Source organism: Benincasa hispida, chromosome 9 (assembly GCF_009727055.1).
Source record: "Benincasa hispida cultivar B227 chromosome 9, ASM972705v1, whole genome shotgun sequence".
Taxonomy (NCBI): domain Eukaryota; kingdom Viridiplantae; phylum Streptophyta; class Magnoliopsida; order Cucurbitales; family Cucurbitaceae; genus Benincasa; species Benincasa hispida.
In genome coordinates, this window is record NC_052357.1 from 86,427,837 (window position 1) to 86,437,370 (window position 9,534).

The 9,534-nt window shown below is 35.1% G+C and overlaps 1 long non-coding RNA gene across 1 annotated transcript; it reads left to right on the plus strand.

Annotated features, from left to right (window-relative positions):
* Window positions 1-1,189: 1,189 nt before the first annotated feature.
* On the plus strand, window positions 1,190-4,070 carry LOC120086921. Its single transcript, XR_005484380.1, has 3 exons — window positions 1,190-1,443; window positions 1,595-1,669; window positions 2,037-4,070. It is a non-coding gene; the product is annotated as an uncharacterized LOC120086921 (long non-coding RNA).
* The last annotated feature ends 5,464 nt before the right edge of the window (window positions 4,071-9,534 follow it).

The window sequence follows — 9,534 nt, forward strand, 5'->3', positions numbered from 1 at the left end:
TTAATGATTTAACATTGGGGGCATTTAAGTAAATAGTGTTCAATTATTTTCATATTGGTAATTTATTCTAATATATTTATTTAAGATTTTATGTGATTTGAATTTGATCTAATTTTCTTTAATCTAAATTATTCCACAAAAGTTTAAAAGTGATTTTAATAGATTTGCTAATAATTTGTTGTACTCACAAAAATAGTTATTTTTTTTAAAAAAATACTTTTAACCCTTTCAAAATTAGTATTATCAATGTATGATTATGATTAACATCCATTGAGTAGAAAAAAAATTATCTTATGCATAATTTTTTATTTAATAAACAAAATAAAAGTAAAATTAGAATCTTTAAAAAACTAAAATTAGATAAAAACACCAAATCCAGTAAAAAAAGATAAAACACCAAATCTCCCTTTAGAATGCTAAATTCCATGAAATTATCATAAATAGCCCGTTTAAGTTTTCACCTTATAAAATTAACACGTTTTTTGAAAATTTATAAAAATAGCTTTTTTCATCCATTTCGGACGACCACTAAGAATTAGTTAAAAAAAACTTTTTCTAATGTATCGATTGTTTTGGGCCTTTTTGGTACATCTTGATTACACTGAGATTTGCTATTTTTAATTTTCAAAATTCCAAATGAGGTTTTCAGTTATCAAAATAGATTTTTCAAATTGATTCAACATTTTAAAATATTGTGGAAGATCAAAATTTTTGAAAAACTGGGTAAAATTATGCCTGAGATATATACAAAATCTCGGTGTTAATCCTACCCAAGATTTTACGAGAAAGTTCAAATATATGAATTTCGGTGTTAATTATGTTCGGAATTTCACCGAGAGCTTAAATATATAGAATCTCGGTGTTAATTGTGCCCAAAATAAATATATAGAATCTCGGTGTTAATTATGCCCGAAATTTCAGTGAGAAAGCTCAAATATATAGAATCTCAGTGTTATTTTGTCCGAGATTAACATTGAGATGTACGTAATCTAATCTGACGAGATGTATCGAGAAAGCCCCAAACAATCGAATTGGAAAAAGTTGATTTTTTATTAAAATCTTGTGGTTGATCTTGCTCGAAATAGATTGAGAAAAACTATTTTATCGAGTTTTTAAAAGAATGCTAGTTTTATAAGATAAAAACTTAAATGTGTTATTTTTTTACCATTTCTCCTAAATCCTACTTCCCTTTTTCAAGTCCCATTCAGCCATCGACTCCCGAAACATACCAAACACCGAACACTAAATTGATCTCATTCTCACCATCACCGTTTCACAATCCATTGATCGGCGACCAAAGCTTCGCGATTTACGGTCCATTGACCAACGATTGCCTAGCCCTCCGACCAAGCGTCTTTCCTTCTGTCCTCAAACTCAAGGCTTCATAGGATTTGTCATCAGTCCTCACCAATCGATCTCATTCCCTTTATCCTCATCCCGCAGGTCTTCTGTTCTTCTAAATTGCTTCGATTTTTTTGTTCATTCTTGGTTCTGAGTTTTTTAAGGGCTTGTTTGATTTTGTAGCTTTTTACGTTTCTTAGTCAATTTATTTGAACTCAATTATTCTTTTGTGACATTTGATTCTTGAATCTAGCTTCTAGTTATTTGAAGTAGAAAGAATGAAGGACTATGACTTGGGGGATATGATTTAAAAATGAGAGGATGAAAGGTGAGTCGTAAGGATTTCTTAGTGAGAATTCTTGTATGATTTTTTTTGTTTTAGCCTTGAATATTGTTTGTTTGTTTAGATTATAGGTCATAGACTTTATTGTAAGCACCATCTGTTCATTAAAAGTCCTAAAAGAAGATATTATTGGGCATTTGCATAATTTTCATTTCTAGCTTCAATAGTTTAGGCTTGGTGGTCATTGAAGTCTTGATACTCTTATTTGGTGTGAGCACCATCTGTTCATTTGTTGTGAGCACCATTTGTCCATTCAATAGTTTGCATAATTATCACTCATATTAGTACTCTTCTTTCTAAAGTTTTAGAGTCCTTTAACATAACTTAATATATATGATGTTCCTTTCGTCAGGTTTCTTTTGGATGGGGGAATAAACAAGAATTATATTCTCTAATATTATCCGATGGACAAATCATGGATGACGAAGAATAAATTATCTATAGAATATGAGTTGAGTTGAAACATTCATTGAATTTGAGTTGCATCATGGTAATGGTTCCAATTTGATTCAATGTCCATGTTTAAAATGTGAGAATTGTATATCTAAGGATGTTTCAATAGTTAGGGATCGCTTGCATGTCAATGGAATGGAACAAAGTTATAAGATATAATTTTGGCATGGGAAAGATTTGACCACAGAGAAAGTTAACAATAATTCGGAGCATGAGTTAAATGAGAATTATGAAGATAATGACGATTTATATAATGTAATTGACATGGTTCAAACTGCTCAAGATCAATTTTCAAATGCACCCAATATGTTTGACACTACGTTCGACGATGCTAAGAAGCTATTATACCTGAAATGTAAAAAATTCAAAAAGTTGTCAGCCCTCGTGAGATTGTACAACTTAAAGGTAAGTTAGATTTGGATGGAGTGATTGAAGTTTTTCGGAACTTTTATCTACAATAATTGAAATCCTACTTGAGAAGAATGAACTGCCAATCTCTATGTATGAAGCGAAGAAAACACTAAATGCCCTAGGTTTGAATTACCAAAAAATAGATGCATGTCCAAATGATTATTGCTTATATAGAATTGAGCTTGAAAAAGTAACCAAATGTCCTACTTGTAATTTATTGAGATGGAAGGTAGTCAAGAACTTAATAGTAGAGAAGAAAGGAGTGGCTGCTAATGTTAAGTCGTTGTGGTACTTTCCAATAGTTCCAAAATTTATAAGGATGTTCAAAAGCGTTGAATATGCAAAGAATTTGTGTTGGCATGCAACTAATAGGAAAGTTGATGATATTATGTGAACCCAACTGATTCTCCATCTTGAAGGTTAATAGATTACTTGTGGCCAACATTTGGTTCAGAACCAAGAAATCTTTGTTTGGGTTTATCTATTGATGGAGTCAACCCATATGAGGATTTGAGTACTAAATAGAGTTGTTAGCCAGTGATTACTATAGTGTACAACCTCCTACAAAGGTTGTGCATGAGGAGAAAGTTTTTAATGTTATCAATGTTGATATCAAAACCAAAACAATCAGGATATGATATTAATATTTATCTAGCTTCGTTGGTTGATGACTTGAAACTTTTAAGGGAAGTTGGAATTGAATGTATTGATGCGTATTGGGAGGAATCATTCACTTTGCGAGTTGTCTTATTGTGGACTGATAGCTTCTAGCAATACAAGCTATTGCAACCTTTTACTTAGAATTATAAGGGTTGATGAGCAGAACATGCGTTGATATTGCTAAGAGTTCATGTGAAATAATGAAATTGCGTTGATCTGCTCTAAAAATCCCCGTTAACCCTATATCATGCGTTATCTTGCATAAAATGTCTATTTTGTAGTTGTCACAGGAATCGATCACATGCATTGATCCCAAACCATCGCAAAGTTGATCGCACACATTGATATTAATGAAAAAAAGTTGATCGTATGCACTGTCGCAACTACAGAATGATAGCCATGATAGAAGGATGATCGCAAAGATTGAGTGGAATACATTGATCCTTCAGAAGAAACGATCATGAACACATACCTTGGGAGTTATCAAAGAGATAAGATCATGATGACATTCTCACCTACTGCGTCAGTAATGGTAGTGATTCAGAGCAGGATTATCAAAGTTGTCGGCATTTGGCTCTATAAATAGAGCATTAGAGACCAAGTTCAAGAAATCTGGGACTTCTGCCTTGGACAAATTCCTTTGATCACAGACGAGAGCATGAGCAGAAATTCTTTGAGAGTTCTTCATTTACACAACTTCCCCCGATTGATGACCAGAACGTCGTCGGAGATAGATCTCGAGAGAGACTACTCCACCGCTCATCTATTGCACCACCGATAGCCTTGACACACATCTGATAGAAGCAAGAGATTGCCTACATCTAGCTTTCCACCTCTCTTCTCACCTTTGTATGGTATTACATTTTGGCTTAAGATATCAATATATTTTGTAATCAATGCGTCTCTTTAATTCCTTCAACATTTATTCTCACTGCCATGAGTTAAGTACAGATTGCAAGAGTTATCGCATACTCAATCATGCGGCATAGAGATACAATGCATGTAGTAAACCACCGAGAGATGTGTGTTGTGCGAGTATAGTAAGTCAATCTTGTTTGCTTAGTGCGAGGCTATTACAATGCTTGTCTATGAGCAGGTAGCTATAACCAACTGTCTGAGAGAGTAAGTGGTTGTGGAACTCACTAAGCAAAGTAAGAATGTTCCTAGAAATAGGAATAACCTTATGCTTAACAAAACCATGTGTTATAGAGATATAAAGCATGTGGCTGACCACCGAGAAGTGTGCGATGCGTTAGTGTGGCGAGCTGGGCTTACCCTTGCATCCAAACTTAAGAACTTGGTGAAATCTCCTCCCCAACCCTACTTCTCNGTACAGATTGCAAGAGTTATCGCATACTCAATCATGCGGCATAGAGATACAATGCATGTAGTAAACCACCGAGAGATGTGTGTTGTGCGAGTATAGTAAGTCAATCTTGTTTGCTTAGTGCGAGGCTATTACAATGCGTTAGTGTGGCGAGCTGGGCTTACCCTTGCATCCAAACTTAAGAACTTGGTGAAATCTCCTCCCCAACCCTACTTCTCTATGCATCTTATTACGCGTTAATAATTTCCACATCTCTACCGATTCTCATAGTCAAACTTCAGTTGTTCAGTCTGTTTAGTTAGGAGTAGGAGTAGCACATTGTTAATCAACTTCTTTCTTTTTATTTTTATTCTCCGCTTCAAATACATTAATTTACATTCATCTTTTAGTTGTAAGTCCTCGTGTTCGACCTCAGATCATCCCGAGAAACTTGCGATCTCATTATACTTGGCGAGAGAGCAAGAAGACTTGTGATAGGAACGCATGATCATCGCATACAATGCATACTGCATCCTCTTCAGACCAAAGCATGATCATTGCATGACCATCAACGCATATCAATTAATGCAAACAAATTATTTCCCCAACAAGTTTTTAGTGTCATTGCCAGGGATTTGGCATCTAATAGTTTGTTTAAGTTTTGTGTTTTTGCAAACACCCTTTTGGTCTTATGTGTATTGTAGCTTGTGCGACCAAGTTGCAAACGATATTTAAGTAAAGGTGCTGCGCCCAAATTCAATATTGACCTTGAGATCGAAAGACTATTTGTCGCATGAGCTAGAAGTAGTCTTAGGAGCATGGTGACCATCATGTGGCAATGATTGCTGGAGGCTCTGGTGGTCAGGACAACGAGTCCCTTGACATATGCAGACAAGTTTGATCCCCTGCGTTGAAGAGTCCTTGCGGTAACTTCACTCCAACTTCCTTTCGGGACGCCTTCTACTCTATCTTTACTTTGCTTTCCTAGTTAACTTCTTTAGTTGATTTATTTGATTATTGTTGTTTTGGATTTACGGCTGCTTTTCTTGGACGTGGTGTTGCACTCGTTCCTTTTTGGTGTAATAATAATTTCCTCTCGGAGTCTTGTTTCGAAAGAAGAAATCTCTCCCTCATTCAACACATGACTATTTCTTCCGCATGAATTCTAGGAGTGTTATTTTGAAAGAAGAATGCTCTCCTTCATTCAACGCATGACTATTTCTTTTACATTAATTTTAGTTATTGACGCATTCACCACTCTGCCTGCATCTACTCTTTTTTTTTTTTTGTCATCTTGCATGCATTATCCTTTTGAAATTCTCTTTTGCCTGTTTGCCTTCTTTTGCGTTGATTAATTAGCATCCATGATGATACTTATGAAAGTTCACTAAATCCACTCGCTAAAAGTCGCATGGCTCACTTCGCTTTAGTAGTGTAAGAGTGTAATAACATGCAGCATAAGTAACAAGGATCAATAAGCATTCAAATTCACTAATTTTGGCAAAAACTAAAGCATGTTCATCTAAATAAGAGGGTTTTAGATCATACCTTTGTAAAACTCTTCAAGATCTCGATCAATCAATAACAGTCTTCTCCAAAGATCACCATGAACCACCTCAAGATCTTTTTCACTATCCTTTTGGAGCTTTAGACTGAGTTGTGGAACTCAAGAACAACTTAAATCAATGTAAAACGCAAGGAGAAGCTCACCACAACACTCACTCGAAGAACACTTCTTCAGCTGAAATTTTCTCTTAAATTTTTGTAGAATGCATGCCTCTAAATCACTCCATTCTTCTTTATTTATTGCAGGTGAACATGCAAAGAAGAAATGTGCAAAGCTTTGAGTTAATGAAGAAGAGGAAGCGAGTTTTGTGTGAGCATGAAGAAGATGATAATGGAAAACCATGAAATTCCATTTTGTGCATGTTTTTCCAATTTTCCAATTTATCTCAAAATCAAAACTTTGATTTTAAAAACCATTTTGATTTTAAAACTGAAAAATTAATTTCATAAATTAATTTAAAAGATACTAATTAATTTAATATCAAATATTAAATTAATTTTTGCACAAATCCATCTTCATATATTTAAATCATATTTAAATATATATTCTCCTATTTCGTTTAATTTTAATTTGAACGTTTCAAATTAATTTCTCAAACTACTCTAAAGCTGTCTCTTATACACATCTAGATGTGTATAAGAGACAGAAACGAGAGATTAACCTGCGGTGCGCTACGCCCGGCAACTCATCAAGCAATTTCTTTGCGCTTTCATTTCAGTGATGAGGTCGCAAAGAGGGAAGTAGGGCTCCTATTGACTAAAGGTGGATTCTTCGCTTTCCTTTAGAATGAAAGTCGCTATTCAGCCCCTACTACTGACTTTTGACTGCTCGCGGGCTCTAACGATTTAAGATTAATTGGCTAAACTCATTAGACCGATCTAACTCCCATTAATTAACTAATGAGACACTCCACTATAGCCCATAGTTGAACTCCCCTATAGATATATTATGTCCACTTTATAACCATAACAGTAAGTCGATCATTCACAGGTTGTTCGTAATCACAGCTGGGTCAATATAACTGTTTTACCCCTGTGAATACATCTTGCTCCTTAAACCATTTGATGAACAATTCTGATTCATAACACCTATGAATCAAATCCTTTCTCTATCATGAGAAGGCGGGGCCCCGATTGTTCAAGACATGGAATCAGTACTTAAGAGAACAACCTATCTGCTAACTCTAAATCGGGTAGGAGTGAATTCCATCTTGCAAGACTATGTTCCCAACTATTCATCCGGTCTTATCCCAAATGGGAAGCTTATCGAACAATGTTGTTGGACTACTCTCACCGTTTGCAGATCAAAGGAAATTCCGAACAAACAGGAGTTCATAGCTAGCTTAGGATTAAGATCGAGTTAACCTAGGTTATTTGATAAATGAAATAGTCAGTTTTAACAGTAAACGGTTGTTATAAAGAAAAGTGACTATTTACGTGGTCAGTTTATATGCAAACTCATTGCATAGGATGCCCTCACCCATATATCTCATTTGTAGCACTTTACAACTCTTGTAACAACTACAAAATGGGCGGCATCCAATAGTGTTACTAGGATGAGATACCCAATTTCATTCATATACTTATTAGATCAGGCTATATATCGTTAACTTGATCCTGTTTGTGTCTCTACATAAAGTTACAGTATTCAGACTATATCCATGGATATGTTTATTGGATTTTCATAATAAGATGCAAAATCAACAATTTATTATCTATTGATAAATAGAATGTTTAACATGAACTGCGAGTTCTAGAACATTCCTAACAATCTCCCACTTGGACTAAAACTCCAGTGAGAACAAATATATACAATATAATGTTGAGAAACATAATGAAAAATACAATAAACTAGGGCATCTCTAATACTATAAATATTCTTCTACTTGTCCTAGATTACACTACTCGGAGTCCCAGTCCAACTAGATGGCCCTCGAATACTTTAGTCGAGAGAGCCTTTGTGAATGGATCAGTAAGGTACCATAGATATTGTCTTCAGATGCAATCTTTGTAATGATCACATCTCCTCTATGCACTATCTCTCGAATGAGATGGTATTTTCTTTCAATGTGTTTTCCACGTTTGTGACTCTTGGGTTCCTTCTAGTTGGCAACAACACCACTATTGTCACAACACAGTGTGATAGGCAGGTGCATATCTGGAACTACTTCCAAATCAGCCAAGAATTTGCGTTGCCATACTACTTCTTTAGCATCTTCACATGCAGCCACGTATTCTGCTTCCATTGTTGAGTCAACAATACAACCTTAATGCTTCTCCAAACTATAGCTCCTCCATTAAGAGTGAAAAATGATCCTGAGGTAGATTTCCTCGAATCTACGTCAGTCTGAAAATCAGAATCAGTGTATCCTGTAAGGATCAAATTCTTAGGTCCATACACAAGCATATAGTCCCTCGTTTTCCTTAGATACTTGAGGATGTTTTATACAGCAGTCCAATGACTGTGTCCTGGATTGGATTGGAACTTGTTGACGATTCCAACTACAAAGTATATGTCAAGGCGTGTACACAACATAGCGTACATTAAACTCCCAACTGCAAATGGGTATGGAATTCTGTTCATCTCCTCAACCTCTTGAGGTGTCTTAGGACACTGTTCCTTCGACAAATGAATTCCATGCCTAAAAGGTAACATATCTTTCTTGGAATTTTGCATATTATACCTTGACAACATCTTGTCAGTATAAGATGCCTAAGATTGTGCAATGTTCTATTCTTTCGATTCCGAAAGATCTGTATTCCTAGAACATACTGAGCATCACCCAAATCTTTCATTTGGAACTGTATTGCTAACCATATCTTTAAGTCAGCAAGAAAACTTGTCTCATTCCCAATAGGCAAAATATCATCAACATAAAGAACTAAGAATGTTACATTTTTGTTGACTATTTTCTTGTATACACAAGGTTCGTTAACATTCTGTTCAAAGCTATAAGATTTGATCACAGTGTCAAATCTTATATTCCAGGATCTGGACACTTGTTTCAATCCATAAATGGATCAATTAAGCTTACAGACTTTTTGTTCCTGTCCTTTTTTTATGAACCTTTCTGGTTGAGACATAAAAATACTTTCATCAAGATAGTCACCCAGAAAAGCTGTCTTGACATCCATTTGTCATATCTCATAGTCATAATATGTGGCAATAGTAAGAAGTATTCTTATTGATTTTATCATTGCAATAGGAGAAAAAGTTTCTTCATAATCAACTCTTTCTCTTTGGGTGAAACCTTTTGCCACGAGTCTGGCTTTATATGTCTGTACCTTGCCAGTTTGGTCTCGTTTTCTCTTGTAGATCCATTTGCAACCTACAGGTATAACCCTATGTGGTTGATTTACAAGTTCCCAGAGTTGAAGTACATAGACTTCATTTCATTGTCCATGGCTTTTATCCATTATTCTCTGTCAACATTTTTCATTGCTTTCTTAAAGG